The sequence below is a fragment of the Rhinatrema bivittatum genome, chromosome 10, assembly GCF_901001135.1.
Source record: "Rhinatrema bivittatum chromosome 10, aRhiBiv1.1, whole genome shotgun sequence".
Taxonomy (NCBI): domain Eukaryota; kingdom Metazoa; phylum Chordata; class Amphibia; order Gymnophiona; family Rhinatrematidae; genus Rhinatrema; species Rhinatrema bivittatum.
Window position 1 is genome coordinate 80,424,554 of NC_042624.1, and position 18,443 is coordinate 80,442,996.

The window sequence follows — 18,443 nt, forward strand, 5'->3', positions numbered from 1 at the left end:
TTCTCTGTTCTGGCTGTTAAAATTGTCCTTCGAGTTTTTTCTTCAAACGTGGGTAACTCTACCCTTACCATACCTACGATGAAATGGGGTCAAAACCCCATTATCCAGTCTTGATTCTGGGATACACATATAGTAGCAATGTCTGGTAGATTTACATGCTTGAAGGCATGTTATTCGTTTATTATCATATTGGCCCGTGCACACACACACGCTAACATTTGAAAAGTATCATGAAAATTGAAGAGGAGATATCACTCCACACCACGCCCTTCCTGCATTGTTCCTCTTCTGTGTCCGCTCCAAACTCTCTATCTCTCCCTATCCTTAGCTCCACCATGACGCGACTACGCACGCGTAGGGGGGTGGGATAGGGGGCGCGAGCTTTCTCACGTTGAGCGACGCGTGGCGCTGGAAGACGTCACTGTCAGCGTCGCTCCCCACGTTTAGTCTTCTTGCGCCGGCGCAAATTTAAATCTAAATGTCTTAGTGGCGCTCGGGCCAGGCCGAGAGTTGGAGTTCGAGTAGAAATGTTTCCCTGATCGGGTATCAGAGACTTCGGCATTACCTGAGTTGTGATTTCCTTCCCCACTCTGGGGTTCTTCCTAAGGCTGAAACAACTGCAGGTTCTCGAGGCGCCCGTACACTCGGATCAGCTCTCCATGGTTTGTGCAGGAAAAAGCAGGTGGGTTTGCTGGGAAGGGATACTCATCCTTTAAATCTTACTGCGTCCGCCTTGATGTGCTCGGGCATTCTTCTATGCCGAGGCGCTTGTTACAAAGCGCAGGTATCTGTGCCCCAGTCTGAGCGGCTGAATTCGTTTTGAATCCTGGGAAGTGTAGTTAAAAAAGGCTCTGACTGACGCATTTTGCCGCACAAGGTAACATGGCGTCGCGGCAGCTTGTGCGGCGGATTGAAGCTGTGATTGGCGACTTCCAGCAGGCAGGCCTGAGAGCTGTGGGCTGCGCGCGGACTGGCAGGTAAGCGGCATGAAGTACTTGGCGAGGGTCCACGGGCTTGGACAACCTTCCGACAGAAACGCGGTGTTCTGCGGGCGCTGAGTGGCCGGAGGTTACGGGCTCGGCGAGTGCGGACAAAGGGTTGTTTCAGGTTGAATGTGAGTGTTTTGTTTAGTCACGTGAGGCGGCCCAGCCAATGGGAGGGCACGCAGAGAGTGGGGTATAAATAGCAGGCGGTCGGTGAGACAGGCGGCCGCCATTGCAATGTGTTCAATAATGGAGGAGAGGGAAGGCGGTTGAAAGTAGGGACTCTCTTAAGCGGTGCCCACTTTTATCTTCTTTCCCGAGCACAATGTTGCTTGGAAAGATTGAGGGGCAGTTACACGCACTCGTTCTTGTCACACCCTAATGTCTTCGCATAGGGTAGATGTGTACCACAAGCCTCTATCCATACCCATTTTTGTAGCCGTGCAAGAAGGAGGTAAATAATTAAACAATGATATTAGAGTGGTTTTGCACTCTTGCTAACTTCTGCCTGACGTGATTAAAGTGTGAAACCAGAAAATGCAAGTAGACATGCAAAAAGCATGGGCACGTATGTTGTGGAATGTTTGGCACAAGCAGTCTGAAATTGGTTTTGATGAATTCATTTTTAAATATAGTGTGCTTATGTATTTTAGATACAGTGAACCTATTTGTGGTTATGTTTGTAAATATGAAGTGGGATCTGTGATATACTATCTTGGTTTTTATTATTGTGAATTAATATGTTCAGTATGGAAATCTGAATATATTCTGAGTTGCTGTTTCATATTGGAAAATACATTTTTTATTGGTTTGTTCTGATACTTCTTTCAGTGGTAATGGTTTAGTTCAGCAGGGTCTGTTCATGAATGTTCAATATCTACAGTATACTACCCAAAAAAGTTGAAGCCTAAAGATGTAGCATACAGTAAAGGATAGTTTGAAGTTTGTTCTGAATTGTTTATTTTCATACACTAAAACAATTTGGAGTCTGGTTCTATAACATTTTCTTTTTGAAATACTTATTTGGCAATAATAATGATGACTTGATAATTGATGGATAACATCATAGTGTTGGATTACATCATAGGAGCAGTCAGGGACTCTGTTTATTATGATAGTGCACCTGTTTTCTAAGGTTGCTATTATTGCACCAGGCTATTTAGGTCAGGGGTAGGCATCTCTGGTTTTTGAGTGCCACAAAACAGGTCTGGCTATCTGAAATGAATATGCATAAGAAATATTTGCATGCACCTGAAAACCAGATTGGTTTGTGGCACTTGACTGGAGTTGCCTACTGCTAATTTAGGCTTTATGCCGAACTGGGCAACTATAAATGTATTTTGGTATATTAACTTCTGTATGCCATATTCCAGTTGATAGTTCTTTTAATCTGTGTTTCTAGTGTTGCTTGTAAAGCCCCTTTTGTTGCATGTACCCTAAAGACTGTGTGTGGGGGGGGGTTTGCTAATCAGATATACCTGCCTTGTGAAGGAGATCAGAGCTTTCCAGGCATTATATGTAGTATTAAATATGTAGATTGTATTGGTTGACTGACTGACAGTTGTCTGTGCTTCTGCTGGGAGGCAATGAGGGTGCAGCCTCAGTTGGGGCCAATGCAGTATCGGGTTCTAAGGTTAGCACGCTGCTGAACACGTGATTGGACGCACTAGATTTACGCCTGATGCAATACCGGGATCAGCGCGTCCAACCTAGCACATAGCTAGTAGTGCTTATCATATGTAAATGCATGATGATGAGGCTATTAGCTAGTATGCCTGATACTAAGCAGGAGGAAGCACAGAATGAGTCAAAAAAAAAAAAGTCTTTTTATAGTGGTCAGATTAGGAAAGACACTCAATTTACGAGCGTTTATCTTCTTAACCTGTGTACAGCCACTTTTCCTGGGTGCCCGATGCCATGGACGCGCTAGGGGTGCCCGATTTATCCCTAGCGCGTCCTTTTTAGCGCGGCGGCTTGTTTGCCTATTGAATCAAGCGCCCACAAAAGGTGATTGTGCATGTCTGTATTGCATCGGGCCTGAATGAGTCTGTTCTGAGGCTCTTCCAATCTAATGAGGGTCTGCTCTAATTTTTAGGCTTGAATATTGGTTTCATACTACTTGTATTCTGCTCTAAGTTCTAGGCCTTTTCATTTGGACAGAGTATAAAGGTTATGGTGTGACTATCAAATCTTGTGTGTTAGGAACTTGCTTTCTTTTTTAGTTTTGCTTCTGTTCTGAAACTTTTTTTTTTTTTTTTTTAAAAGCTTGTTCTTTGACAAATATTTGTTACTATATAATAGTGCTGCAGTTTTTCTATACAGAGATGGCATTTGTTAGGAACAGATAATTTAAGTATATGGATGTAAAAAGAAAAAGATGACTAAACTCGCATAGACTATAACTGGTTGGTTATTTAAAGTATTGGTACTGGCTACCCATTTCCATGATGCTGACATGTTCGATTTAGTTTTATAAATCTGGAGTGGCAAATGTTTTTTATATGGAGGTGTTAAAAAAAAAAAAAAAAAAAAAAAAAATCCTTCAAGACTTACTATGGATGAAATGCACTTGCTATGTACTCCCACTGCTTCCCCACTCTCCAATACTTTGTTTCTGAAGGGGATGTTAGTGTTTGGAGTTTTTCTTTTTTGATTTTGTTATATGTATTTTTAATTTTTGTACAGTTCTGTGGATGGTCTTTGTTAAAGACCCAGAAGGCAGTTCTAAGTCTTTTAAATTAAATACATGAATTGCACAAATGGAAAAAAGTGCATTTCTGTATTTTTAGCGTTTTAAAGTGAAGGTTAAAAAGTTAGCTTGCTAGATTGCAGTTTGACAGATACTGTCTGGAAAATGCTTACATGCCACAGTTGCTTTCTAATTCCTCTCTTCCTTTATGCCAAGAGATTTCTGTATTCTACTCTCTGTAAGTCTGTATGTTACCTTCTAGTTCCAAGCTACCATCTCTATGTAGAAGTTTCAGTATATTTCACAATCATTGTGTTGAGGCACACTTTGTCAATGCACATCTTTCTTGATCTTTTCTTATAGTAACAGACAACAGGCGAAAAAGACCAATTTCTCCATCCAATCTGCTCAGTTCTCCGCACTGCTTATTTATTTAACAATTTTATGCTACATCCAGTAACTTCATTTAGTGCAGATTATAAATCAAAACATTCAAATTCTGAGATAAATATCAATTAACACAAACATAAGAATACAATGTTATTCTAATGCTAATAGTGCATGACTACAACTAGAATTACATGTAGGCTTCTGTGGATATAGCCTAATTGCCAAAGATATATCCTGTGTGATATAGTGCAGGGGGGTCATTCTTTCATGCACCAAGAGCCAGGAAATCAGAATGCACAGTACCAAAGAGCCTTATATTTAAGAGATGGGAGAATCCTCTGAGGATGGCAAGTACGGTGACTGTCCAGGGTACCAAGTTAGGGGGAACACCTCACTGCCCTTTTGAGTCTGTATGTCTGTCCAAAAGGGGAAGGCAAGCGTTGCTTTTGGCACCCCCTAGTATGTTTTGTCCAGCAACTACCCTGTGCGGGGGGTGGGGGCACGGCAGAAGTACCCAGTGACGATCCCTCTTCCCTTCATCCCTACCAGTATCTTTCCCTCTCAACACCCCTATTCTTTTCCAAACCTGTGTCTATCCTATCTTGATCCTGCCACCAGTCTCTCTCTCTCCTCTCACCTAATGCCCACCAGTCTCTGATCAGCATCTCCTTCCATCCTCTCCCTCTTTTATGCTCAATCCATTGTCTTTCTCACTTGCAATCCATTCTCTCCTCCCCCCCCCCCCCCTCATATCAAGGATGGGGGGTCAGCAGCCCCTACATTACACCTTCTGTACCCTTTTCTCCTTGCTGACTGCCCATCACCAGTATCTCCCTTAATGCCCTCTCTTCTCTCCCCCCCCCCCTTTCCTCCTACTTAAGGCTCTCACACACATTTTCTCCCCCACCTTCTTTACCAGCTCTGGTTCTGCTACTGTTCTCTCTCTCCTCCCCACCTGTGGCTGTTTATCACACCTCATCACCTATTCCCTCCCCCACCCTGACATTTTTGATTCTATCATCTCCTTTGACTTTTTTCCACACACACATAGATGCACACTTTCTCTTGCACCCCACTCGACTGCCATTCCCTCAGTTCTTTGAACATCTTCTACCCCCATCCCTGGCTTCTTGTGCTCCACTCCCCCCCCCCCCCCCCCCACCACACACACACACTATTTCACACTCAAAACTCCCTTATACATGGCTCTCATCAGATCCCTATTATGGCCTGCCCCCCCTTCCTCTGTTCCTCTCGCCTGTACTGCAGAACACATGGAAGCCTGGAACCTGGAGAAAAATAAGGTGGCAGACATTCTTGCATTGTTGACTTCAGGGAGAGAGAGCAAATTTGCCCCCTCCTTATCTTCCATACAGCATTCAGCTCCTCCTTGTATTGTCCAATAGCATTCAAATTCCTTTTCACCTCTTCCAGCATTCATCCCCCCTCCTCAGCTTTTCCAACATTCATCCTTTTTCATGTCACTCCCACATAAGCCTTCACACCATTGTGGACCGCACACCCCCCCCCCCCCCCAAAGTATTCATATACCTCAGCTCCCACAACATTCAACATGTCTTACGCTGTCCTTCCATCCCCCTGCAAAGCCTTCATCCCTTTCAGCATTCACCTGCTGAAATCATTCTGACCTGACGAGCTCTGGGTGATTGTCTCCTACCCTTTGCTGTTACCTGAATCCCAAGTCCTGGGAACAGTGATCTGCTGGTCTTGGAGCAGGATTGACTCCAGCTTCTTCCCTCTGGTCAGCACAACTGAGAAGAGCTCTATACTAGGCAGCAGGTGGGATGGGGAGGGCTGGAGCAGGGAGCTGACTGGCTCGTTTGCTTTTCTGTTTTACTTCCTCCCTTCCTATCCTCCAGTGCTGCTGGTTGCAGTCAGGAGGGGAGGAGCAGAGATGAACAGTCCCTGTACCTTGTTCCAGTCTCTCCATCCTCTTTCTTCTGTAGTCAACAGCACTATGAGGACATGAGGAGAAGCTGGAGCAGAGAATAGAACAGCTCTTCTCTGCTCTTTACTGCTGTGTGTGTGTACCCTGGTTCAGCCCCTCCCTTCCTGTCCATTGTAGTAATGCTGTTGCCATGGGACAGAGCCCAAGAGCTACATTTTGCACATGAATGAGCCATATGTGGTTCCCGAGCCACAGGTTGGACCACCCCTGCCTGACAAGTTGTCAGCAAGATCTCCTTTTTAGTTTACATTCAGCTGCCCTCCTCTCCCATTTTTAACCACAAAAACTTGACAGTAATCCAGACAGCCACCAACACCAGCGTGGCCAGTAGCCAAGCATCCACCCCACTAGGTCCCCATGGTCTCAGTGTGGCCCTCTGCCACCACTAATCCGCCACACTGACTCAACATGAGCGTATAGCTTTCTAAAAGATCCAGCTACTGGCACGTTTGTGTGTGTTTAGTACTTTTAGTTATTACCATATTACTTTGATAGAGAATCCTGAAGTTACTGTCAATAAACAAGCTGGAAATTAAGTGATACTGAAGGACACTGGCCCAGTTACTCTATAAACCCTTCAGTGAGGGAAAGCTTTTACGTTTAATGGTGTAATTTTTAAATGGCTAGGGTGTATCACCTGGTAGCAAAGGGTGGCATAGAGAGGAGACCCCACTGTACAGTAATGAGATTGGAAATTTGCTCTCCATGGACTGCATACAGTTTCCAAAGGTGTTCTTTACATGCCCTACCTCTCTTGTAATCTTTCACACAGATACCTGCCTGCCCTCAGTAAATACTTCTCTCATCTCCTCAGCACAAATGTGGTCAAACTGTGGCCTGTAGGCCACATCCAGCTTCTGTGCTTTTTTTTTTTTAAATGGCTCAAAACAGCAACATCACTTCTGGCAGTATGCAGAACTGATGTCACTGCTATGAGCTTATACATGTGAGGCTCACAGTAGACAGTAAGAGAGGCACCTGCAGCTCCAACCTCGCTATGCAGCGAGAATCTTGCACTTGTTCAGCATAAATGCTGCTGCCATGGAGAGCTGCCAAGTTTTCAGGGACAGAGGAGGGCAGCAGGAATGCTGCATCACCCTGCTTCCTGTGGAAAGAAGAGCAAGAGAGGGACATAGAAGCTGGGACTGAGGAGGAAAGATAGCTGAGGCTGGGGGCCACACATATGTTTTTAAGTACTGCTTCCTAGCTTATGCCTGTACTGCTTCTGGAGGATGTAAAGCTCTGCGGGCTGGGATCAGGAGCTAGTGCCAAAGCAGGGAGGCTTATGAGCTGTTACTAACATGCTGGGGAGTGTGGCAGGAGGAAGAGTATGCTGCATATGGCTAGTTGAGAATGAGAGGGTGAGTTTTGCTGCTGGCAGCGTTTTGATTGCATACCTCTTCCCTCTGAGCTGAAGCTGCATGTGGCTGGGATTAAATGCTTGCATTTCTCTCCCACTCCTTCACTGGCCCTGGTGGGAAGAAACATACTGAGGTGTGGTCCTGAGGTCAAAAAGTTTGTCCACCCTTTTCCCCAGACCCTCCTTGCACATCTCTCCAGCCAATTCTCTCATCTTCCCCAGACCTTCCACACACCTGCCAATTATCCTCTCATTCCCCGAGACTTTTCTCATACCACACCACCCCTACCCCAGCTGATCCACCCAGCCCGTAGGTCTTGTTGCTGATCTGGATCAACAGGAGGAAAAGTTGTGGTGCCTTAAACTGTGCCACTATCTGTCCCCGGGGCCTGATTAGTGCTTTGAACCACATGGGACACTGTGCTGCCATAATGCTAATCAGGCCCTGGGTAATAGAGAAGGGGACAGCCTGTGTCTCTACCTCCTTCTGCCAGCCTGGTCAGTGGTGGGCAGGCTATGAGAAGGGTTTACTGGTGGGATGGGCTGCTCAGGGACAGGCTTCAGTCTGGTAGGATGGGCTTTGCCAGCTGCCCCAGTGGCATGATTCAGGCTTTGACCTGGCAGGATGAGATCTGGGCAAAGGCTTCAGTGCTTCCTGCTGCATTATGCAGTATGTATACTGAAACCCTCATTTCTGACACATGTCAGATTGAAAAAGGACATGAGGTTGGATACATAGTATTCCACAGTAGTATATGTGCTGGAAAAAAAAAGAAGGCCTGTAAATAGAGGAAAACCAAATTGGCAATCTGACATACCAGGGTGCTAGTTAGAGGATAGCTTGCTTAAAAAAATGTGGGTCATAATGGGTTAAATATAGCAAATTGGTTTATCTTTATCCAGTTAAGGTGCTTATTCTTTCAAAACATTTCCGTGTACTTGAAATGCTTGCCTGTGGCCATACAGTGGCATATTGTGCTGTATAGTAGGGGTGGCCAACTCCAGTCCTCCAGAGCCACAAACAGGGTCTGGTTTTCAGCATATCCACAACGAATATGCATGAGTTAGATATACATGCACTGCTTCCATTGTATGTACATTTGTCTCATGCATATTTATTGTGGATATCCTGAAAACCTGGCCTGTTTGTGGCTCTCGAGGACTGGAGTGGCACTTCTGTACTATACTTTTATACGCATAGCCCCCAGTTTCCTGTGGCAGTTATTACATTTGCATAGATCTGTGTCTGGGTACTTTCATTCTTTTTTGAAAGGTTTTATTTGGAGTGGTGTGAAGGGGCAGAATGGAGATCAGTATGGAGAGGGGATCTCCTAGGTCGAAGAGGAGAGAAAGAGAAGGTGTGTTGGGTAGGGTGGGTACTGTCCTCAATACAACCCTCTGTCCTTTACTTTCTTGAACACATCACCTGCCCCTTATCTCTTCTCTCACCCTCCTCACCCCTTTGCCTATGGTCCTTAACATAGGGCATTATTGTGCAGAAGTACCTTCTCAGAAAGATATTAGAACTCCATTGTGATGACAGCTGAAATACATGTTGCCATGGTTGATATTTGTGGTAAGTTAATGTGTAATAGCACTACTTAGAATGAAGAATCTTTGTTCATGTTTCTCAACCTTCTTAGAGTTATTTGTTTTGAAAATATTTAGGGCCTTTTTATAAGTGTTAAGTATTCTCTTTAACTGTAATCCTCCTTGCTGTTCTAACAAAATGCTGAAAATTTGTTGCCAAAAATTCTATTTTAAATTTTAATGTAGTGCTGTATAACTTTTGCATACCGCCCCAGAAGCTAATAGTTTCATGAATCTTGATGTTCCGTTAACAAGTACAGATTTTGTAATTCAAAATTGTGCCTTGACTGTTAACAGACACATACCAGTGAATGTTCTTGTCTTCTAACTGGTGGAGAAGTCAATCAGCTATTGTTCTTTTGATTGCATGTGGCTCCTGTTTTCCAGTACTTTCTTTCCCATGGGTCAAAGATGGTTAAAGTGGGAACAAAAACATAGAATATGTGAAAGCCTTTATATCTTTGTTACAGATTTGATCTGAGAGTCCTCCTCCTACCTGGTGCTTTATCCTCCTTTTCATGTGCAACGTGAATTCTGACAAACCTTTCAGCAATTTACGTTTATTCTGAGAGAGGGGAAAAATACAGATGTATTCATTAGTGTTATCAGCCAGGATTGTTGCTACAAGATGTTTTGTGGCATAATTTAAACCTTTTCTGAATATTATGGCAACTTAAATGTTTGATAACTGTCTTCTCTGTAAAAAGAAAATTCTGCACATGTATCATCTACTGATCCTGGTAGTTTGTAGTGTCAGTAAAAATCATGCATCTCACTGGAATTAAAATATAGACTAATGTATTTTAAATTCTATAATCACTGTTTGTTACACATCTAATAAAGAATGTTTAGCATTTAATTTTTGATCCCAAGATTCTAAGGACTTCCTGGATTCTGCAGTGTGTGTTTGGTATGAAAATGGTGGTTGACAGAACAGGACAAATGCTTGTTTATTTTTAAGACTATGCTGCACTCCCCCTCTTGGGCCGATGACAGTTTAAAGGTAGATGTTCACTCTTTCTTTTCTTAGCAAATGGACAGGTGGATCCAAAACCAGTGGGTGACGCACTTCAAGATGGAGCAAAGCTAACATCACGATGGGTGTATATGAGTATATTTATTTATTTTTATTTGCAGTTTTTATATACCGACATTTGTTTAGTAACCTCACATCGGTTCACAATTAACAGAAACATTGCAGCTGTGCCAACTAGAACGAACATGTGCAATAGTGCTTTACAATAAACTTTACAATAAACTTGTTAAGCGGGGAGGGGAGAGAACAGTGGAACAATGAAAGGAAAAATAAAATAGTGGTACAAAGCAAATTATCTCACTGAATTTGTCTATAAATAAATAGAATGAATTTTATAAAACACAATTGGAAAAGAGAAAAGCTGGGAATAAGAGAGAGAAATGTATACACTCCTGCACCGACATCAACCCTCCAGTATTCACCTCTAGCAGATGGTGGACATGCATCTCCCTACTGGGGATTGCTTAAAAATTTTCAAAGGAGATTTATTTGTCCCACACTCCTATGGTGATACCTTATGGTCCCTACCTCAGTTGAGAATTCCTGAGGTGATATCTTTGGATTCCTCTCTCAGATGAGTGCCTTAGTCCAGTAGCTGGTTTGTTTTTTTTTCTGGCTGGCTGAAAGGCAAGCGGGTGCAGGAAGTAGAGTGTGGTGGTGAAGATCCTTGACCTTTCCCCCTGCAGCTGGAGACCGACCTTGTACTCATCCGGGACAGGCTGAGCTCAGGTAAAGAGTAAAAAAAAAAAAAAAGGGGGTGGGTATTTTGGTAGGGATTCCTCTCCCCTTCGGTCTTTGTGCTCGGTGTGCCGATCTGACATTCGTTCTTGCTTCCGGGGGAGCTTAGGGGACGTCCCCCACGTGGGCAGCCTGGTGGGTTGAGCAGCCTTTTGGCCAGGCCCTGCTCTCAGGCTTCTTATTCACCGCGTAGTAGGCCAGCTGCGTGTGTGTGGGTTTTTTCCCCCCCCCTGCGCATAAGGCTGCCCTCTTCAGTCACGCTTGTGCACCCGGCTGTGCATCCAGTTTGGAAGCTTAGTTAGGCACATAAGGGCACCTATCTGGGTGTTCACACAGACGCGCTTATTTACACATGCCATCTGAGCGACCTGGTGGGAGCTCAGATGGCATGTGTAAGGCATAGTGTTGAGCGCCTAGTTTTTGCAGTGCAGCTGGGCACACCCTTTTTTCAGACACCTGTTAGAGCGTACTGACAGACTGATGGCACCTATAGCAAAGAAGCCTAAGCGCCTTATCCTTTGTGCTGTTTGTCATATTCGGGCATCTCAGCCTGGCGTTCCCTCTAACTTGTGTCAACACTGTTTGGAGGCTCAGGGAGAATTGCCTTCATCTGATTTTTACTAAGCCTGGTTCTTCCCAGCCTGATGCTGGAATAGAAAAATAGCTTCCAGAGGTGTCTCCTGATTTTGGAGCTCCCCTAACTGGGTTCATTTGTCAGCGGGAAAGGTTGTTCAGTGGGCACAGGACAAATGCTTCCTGGGTTTGAAATGAATACCTCTGACTTTCCTTGGGTAGAATTTTTTTTCAAGGACTGCAGTCTTTTCTTCAGGCAAAGTCCTCTGCCCCGGCCAATCTTAACAGATGATAATAGCAGGCAGCTGATTCCTCCATGCCTGGTGCTGTGGGTAAACTTCGGAGTATGTGTAGGAGTGCTGCGGGTCTCCCCAATTAAGCCGATCCTTACTCCCTGGAGGATGGGGAAATTACTCCAGGATTGGAGCTGTATAGAACTATGTTGCAGTTCTTTCATAAAGATGAGATACCGGGCTTTGATTTCGAGACATTAAAGATGCTGGGAGTACCGGGGGCTGAATCCATTCATGAGCCAAAAAAGATCCCATTTTGATTTCTTTGTGTAAGGTCTCATGTTTCTTCTCTATGGAGGCCATTCAAGAATTGATTGATCTTGACTGGGGTTCCCTGGAAGTTAATTTTAAAGGGGGACGAGCCCCTGGATCCAGCTGTGAGAGAGCAATTGTGCTTTCCAGAAGTATATACGCTTGTGTGGGTAGTTCCAAGCGGACGACTATTCCTGTAGGAGGGGGAGCGGATTTGGACGCACAGGATAGGAGAATTGAGGCCATTCTTAAGCAGACTTTTGAGGCAATGGCAATGAATTTGCAGATAGCTTCTTGTTGTTCCCTGGTGGCTTGTTCTTGTATACTTCTATCTCAGGAGTTGATGAATCTGGTGTTAATTCCAGGGCAGTGATAGAACCAGCAGCTGCCTTTTTGGCAGATGCGGGCTGTGATTTGGTCCGCACTTCAGCCAGAGGGGTGGCTTCGGTAACAGCGGCCAGCCATCAGTTATGTCTGAGAAATTGGTTGGCTGATTCAACCTCTAAGTCTAATCTTATGGCATTTCCCTTTAAAGGCTTGCTCTTGTTTGGGAGTGAGCTGGAGAAAATGGCAAATAAGTGAGATGAGTCGCAGATTCCTTAGTTGTGAGAGGATAAGAAAGAGGCCTCACTACTTAAGCATGAGAGGTCATACTAGGGGATTCAAAAGTTTTCTACCCTAGAGAGGAGTGGCCTTTCAGAGTGCTTGACCATTGGATAGGTCTCAGTCCTTTCGTCCCAGGCAGCCCAGATGGGGGTGTAGGCTCAGTTAGTGGAGGCCCCCAAGTCTCCCAATGAAGGTGTGCTGAGCCACCCCTGGGAACAGGAGATAGGTGGTCGTCTCTTTAAATCAGAGGTGGGTTGAGATCACATCAGACCAGTGGGTTCTGGAGGTGAATAGAGATGGCTATGTTCTGGAGTTTTGCAGTGTTTCTCGGGACATTTTCTAGGTGTCTCCCTGCAACTCTGCACAGAGGAGATGGGCAATGGAGTTTGTTGTCGGTACCCACATCTCAAGAAAATACGGGTCAATATTCCAGTTATTTCATTGTGCCCAAGAAGGAGGGCTCCTTTTGCCCTATTCTAGATCTGAAGGGGGGTCAGCTGTCATTTGCGCGTGACTCGTTTTTGCATGGAAATCTTGCATTCAGTGATGGCAGTACAGTCAGGGGTGTTTCTATGTCCAAGGCATACCTGTATATTCCCATTCGGTTAGAGCATCAACAATTTCTGTCTTTCGCAGTTTTGGGGTGTCATTAACAGTTTTTAGCACTGCCTTTTGGCTTTGACACCACACCCAGAACTTTTTCCAAGGTTCTGGTGGTGGCGGTGGCAGAGTTGAGAGAGGATGGGATTCTGGTACACCCGTACTTAGACGACCGGCTAATTCAGGCCAAGAGTCTGGAAGGAGCCTTTGGGTCTTGTGCAAGGTGATCTCCTTGTTGGAGGAGCTAGGTTGGGTGGTGAATCTGGCCAAGAGCAAACTTCAGCCATCATAGTTACTAGAGTATCTCTGTATTTGGTTCGATACAAAGCAAGGAAGGGTATTCATGTTGGAGGGCCATATTCAGAAGCTGATGGTGCAGGTGCATCTATTGACGAACACAAAATGTTTGACAGTGTGGTCTCATTTACAGGTACTTGGGTTGCTGGTGGTGACCCTGGTGGTGGTACTGTAGGCAAGGGTGCATATGTGTCCTCTTTAGTGCACTCTGCTTTCTCGTTGGAACACACAGTCTCGGGACTATTCGATTCGACTTCACTTACCAGTGGAGGTCTGCATACACCTGCAGTGGTGGTTACAAGTGGATCATTAGGAATTGACAGTGCTGGAGTGCAGAAGAGTCTCTGGAGCATCAATTGGCTGGAAGCCCGCACCGTCCAATTGGCATGCTTGCGATTTAACGACCCTTTGCAGGGTCAAGCGGTCCAGATAATGTTGGATAATGCAACAACAGTGGCTTACATCAGTTGGCAGGGAGGAACCAAGAGCCAACAAGTGTTTCAGGAAATAGCCGAACTTTATGGATTGGGAGGAAGTGCATCTTCAGGAAATCTCAGCCTTGCACATTGCAGGAAAAGACAATGTAAGAGCAGACTTTCTCAGAAGACAGTCTGGATCCAGGAGAATGGGACTTGTTAAACGAAGCGTTTCAGCTTGTAGTGGATTGCTGGGGCCTTCTGTTTCTGGACCTGCTGGCAATTTCTCAAAATGCAAAGGTTCCTCGCTTCCTCAGTCGTGGAGAGATCTAAGTCCTTGGGCTTCAATGCCCTTGTGCAAGAGTGGCCGGAGGGCAAGCTATGTATGCCTTTCTGTCATGGCCCATGTTGGGCAGAATGATTCGGAAGATCGAGAGTCACATGGGATGGTGCTTCTGGTGGCACTGGATTGGCCCAGAAGACTGTAGTATACAGACTTGCGAAGGCTCCTGGTGGACTCTCCCCTCCGGTTCCCGTCTCATATGGCAGGGGCCTATTCTTCACGAAGCTCCAACTCTGTTTTGTCTTACGATATGGCCCTTGAGAGGGCTCTGTTGCTGAAGCTTGGATATTCTTCTGCAGTGATTGCCACATTGCTCACGGTGAGAAAATTCTCCACTTCCTTAGCCTATGTGTGGGTTTGGCGAGTGTTTGAGGCTTGATGTATACATCGAGGAGATCCTCCTCGTTCGGTTAAGATTCCATTCATAATGGAAGTTTTGCAGGATGGATTGAACAAAAGGTTAGCCCTTAATTCTTGCCTGTTTTCGAGGTTAGGTGAATTGTCTGCTCATCCAGACATAGCCTGTTTCTTAAAAGGAGTGAAGCATCTTCATCCTCCCTTGCAGTTATCAGTGCCTTTGTGGAGTCTAATCTAGTTTTGGATTTTTTGGTGGGCCTCACTTTTCGACTGATGCATAGCCTTTCCTTAAGGTTACTGACCTTGAATATGGTGTTTCTTGTGGCAGTTTGTTCTGCGCGTAGAGTATCGGAACTGCAGACCTTGTCTTGCCTGGAGCTGTTTTTACATGCGACTCTGGGGGCGATACAACTGTGTACTTTTTCCTTTTTTGCCAAAAGTGGTTTCGGATTTTCACTTTAAATCAGTCTGTTTCCCTGCTGTCTCTGGATAGGGAAAGAGATGCTGCAGAATATCACCTGTTATGGCCCTTGGATATCAAGAGCCATATCTTGAGGTTTCTAAACCTCTCAGGAAGAAGGATTGCCTGTTTGTTCTCCATAGGGGGAGTAAACAGGGCGTGCTGGTGTGTCAGGCTATGATAGCCCGATGGATTAAGGAAGAAGTCACAGGCGCGTATGTGGATGCTGAGCAGCCATTGCCTATTTGGGAGGTTAGAATGTCTTCCACCAACTTTTGCCGAGCTGTAACATGGTCCGCCTTACTTTTTCCAGGCATTACCGCCTAGATGTGTGCAGGCCCAGGAGGTGCGGTGTTGATTGGATTGCGGAGAGCCTCCTGCCCTGCTTGAAAGTAGCTTTGTTACATCCCACAGATTTTGGACCCACCTGTACGTATGCTAAGAGAGGAGAAATTACTACTTACTGGATAATTTCCTTTTCTTTAATAAGGACATATAGACCCACCTTCCCGCCCTTGGCTGCTGGATGGCTGTGCTATTGTCGTCCTCCGTGGCTGGATGTTCCAGAGATTACTCTTAAGTGTTACTCCGTTCCCTAGACTAGTGTTACACTCTGTCTGAGCTCAGTGTTTTCTGTTGGCTGACTGCTGGAATGGCTATCTTTTTTTTTAATAATCCAGGTTTGGTTAGTTCGTCCAAAATTGGCTTTTGCAGAGAATACTGGTGGGCTGATGTCAGTGCAGGGATATATATATGTACATCATGATATCAGCTCTGCTCCATCTGCTAGTAGAGGTGCATAATCCACTGGTTTTGGATCCAGCTGTCCTTATTAAAGAAAAGGAAATTAATCAGGTAAGTAGTAATTTCTCCTAGGACAAGCAGAATGGTAGTCCTCATACATGGATGACATAATCAGATGGAGCCTGGCACGAAAAACTTATACTAAAGTTTCTGGAACTTTGATTGTGCGTACTGAGCATGCCCTATACCATGCATCCACACAGGGTCCCTCTTCAGTCTGTTCCCCCCCCCCCCCCCCCGAGCTTTCGCCTAATAGTTTGTGAGGTTGTAGTTTTTCTTCAAGAAATTTCCTTTGGAAACTTTTTCCCACTGTCTCTCTTTGGGTTTTCTTGTGATTTTTATTGAACGTGGGTCCCCTTAGTCTCCTCAGTCAGAGCTTTCGGTGGTTCAGAAAGTTTACTTTTGCTTCTGTTCTCCACCCCCCCCACCACCACCATGGCGGTGGTGCCCACCTGCGTCAACTACCTGCCGTTAGTGTCTCATTTTTTTTTTCCTGTTCTTTTCATTTGTCATGGCCTCGTTCGGTTTCCATTGATGCCTCCAGTGTCCGAGGACCTTATCCATTGCGGACCCTCATGAGGGTGTGTCCTCTGCTTGGGGGCATCACATGACATCCGGGGTTGCTGCATGTGTGCCCAGATGACCCCAAAGGGATGTTGCACTCAACTCGATAAGATGGAAAAACTCTTCTGTTCAAGGAAGTCTGAGCCACCGACTTTGGCATTGGCAGCATCTGCACCAATGGACACTGAGCCATTGACATCAGCGGGGCCATCTGTACTGTCGATGCCGTTTGGCGGATGGGGGCAGCAGGGCCTGGCCCCTGTCGATCTGTTCCAGGTTAACGACGCTGAGTTCAATGACCTTGACACTAGGGAAAGACCAGGCCGCGCACCAACAGAAGCGGAGGAAGCATGGGCACTGTTAGCCTTCGATGCACAGTGCCGTGCTCTGGAAGGTGCTGGCTCATGCCGTGACGCCCCTGCAGCAACTCTGTGGTAAAGAGTGCCCATCTTCCATTGATGCCAGGGGTCCGCAGTGGTCTCCACCAGTCCTAGTGTCAGTAGCCGATTCACCTCTGAAATCAGACTAAGATTTGGCCACCCCTCTTGCCTCCCAGTCTGTTTTGGCATCAGAAACTTTCGAGGAGGAGCTGGAGAGCAGAGTCCAGCTGGTGGTGGAGTGGCCGGTGCAGGGCATTGAATCGGCGGCACAGATGGTGTATGAACGCACTCTACGCACTTTACTCAAACTGCTCAACATGCTTATCGGTGTGTTACCAACTCAGTTGGTGTCTGTTCCCGGGAGGCCATCCATGCCCACTAGGGCATAGATGCTTCCCCCAACCGTTATGGTGCTCATTGCTGGTTCAGAGGAGGAGGAAGCTCCATTGAGGCCTGCAGCCCCTCCATCCAGCTTTACTGGGGCCGGCACCAATGCCATCCATGCTCTTACCTCGGGACGAAGGCAGAGCACCCAGGGCACCTTACTCTGTGGATTACAGTGAGGAAGAGGCTCTGTATGACCCCTGGGAGGATATTGCAGAATCTTCCTCAAAGGACTTGGAGGGTCTCCCTTGAGAACACTCTCCTCCAGATGAGCGAAGAAGGTCTCCTCCGAGGACTTGACCTTTGCAGGTTTTGAATGGGCGATGGCCTCAGCTATCCCTTTTCAGTTAATGACGGAGGAGAGTTCTCCACAGCCGGTCCTACCTTATGGAACTCCATTCCCCCAGATCTTAGAATGGAACCCAACATCTCAATCTTCAAGAAAAGACTCAAGACCTGGCTATTCACGCAGGCCTTTCCTAACTCCAACATTTCTTAACTCCCATCAATCAACACACTTCGCTTGCAATACCATTAAGAGCCACCTCTTACAATGTTATTATATGTAATTATCTGATCTGCATTTTCCTTCTTACTCCAAGTTCTAGATTTCCCTGTTACATGTAACTGCTTTTTCTGCACTATTGTTCAAGTTGTTAAGTTTATTTTAATTTGCACTCCTGTTTCTTGTGAACCAGCATGATGGGACAATCGTCTTGAATGTTGGTATATAAAAAACTTAAATAAAAAATAAATAAGATGCTGGAAATTCTCCAGTTTGTGGAGGCACCTAAAGATATGGTGGCAGTTCCAGGGCACGAGATCTTTAAGGAGTTGCTGATGAGGATCTGGGAACACCCCCTCACGGTATCCTGTCAGCAGGAAGGTAGATGGGGTTTACCTCGTCCAACAGGCTACTAGATTCGCGAAGCATCAGCTGTCACATCAATCAGTAGTGGCTGAATCTGCTTTCAAGAAGGCCAAGCGCTTTTGGACCCATACCTTGGCACCCCAGGCAAGGAATATAGAACGATGGACATCTTGGGAGGAAAATATTCCAAGGTTCCATGCTCATTGCTCGCATCGCCTCTTACCAGCTCTACATGAGCCAATTCTCACACAACCTCTGGAAGCAGTGCAAGAGGCAGCCGAGCGACTGCCTCAACAGCAGCAAGGCGCCTTCTTATCGTTGGTGCGTCAGGGTCTGGAGTGTGGAAAACACGAGGCTCATTCAACCTTCGATGTTTTTGAGATGGCAGCAGGAATTGGCATCCGCAAGATGGCATAGCTGCGTGCACAGAAGAGAATTTCTTCAGAGATAAGGTGAGGGACGTGGAGGCCCAGTTACGGTCTCGCCGT

The 18,443-nt window shown here is 45.8% G+C and overlaps 1 protein-coding gene across 27 annotated transcripts in view; it reads left to right on the forward strand.

The window, feature by feature from the left end:
* Nucleotides 1–321: 321 nt before the first annotated feature.
* ZNF644 (zinc finger protein 644) overlaps nucleotides 322–18,443 on the forward strand; it is a 234,439-nt gene continuing 216,317 nt past the window's right edge. For 14 of the 27 annotated variants that reach the window (XM_029617829.1, XM_029617844.1, XM_029617839.1 and 11 more), the window contains exon 1: nucleotides 322–682. The gene's annotated coding sequence lies outside the window, so the exon portion shown is untranslated. Of the gene's footprint in view, nucleotides 683–877; nucleotides 978–1,205; nucleotides 1,438–18,443 lie in introns of those variants that run through there. The other 13 variants (XM_029617824.1, XM_029617833.1, XM_029617826.1 and 10 more) reach the window with 3 other exon arrangements.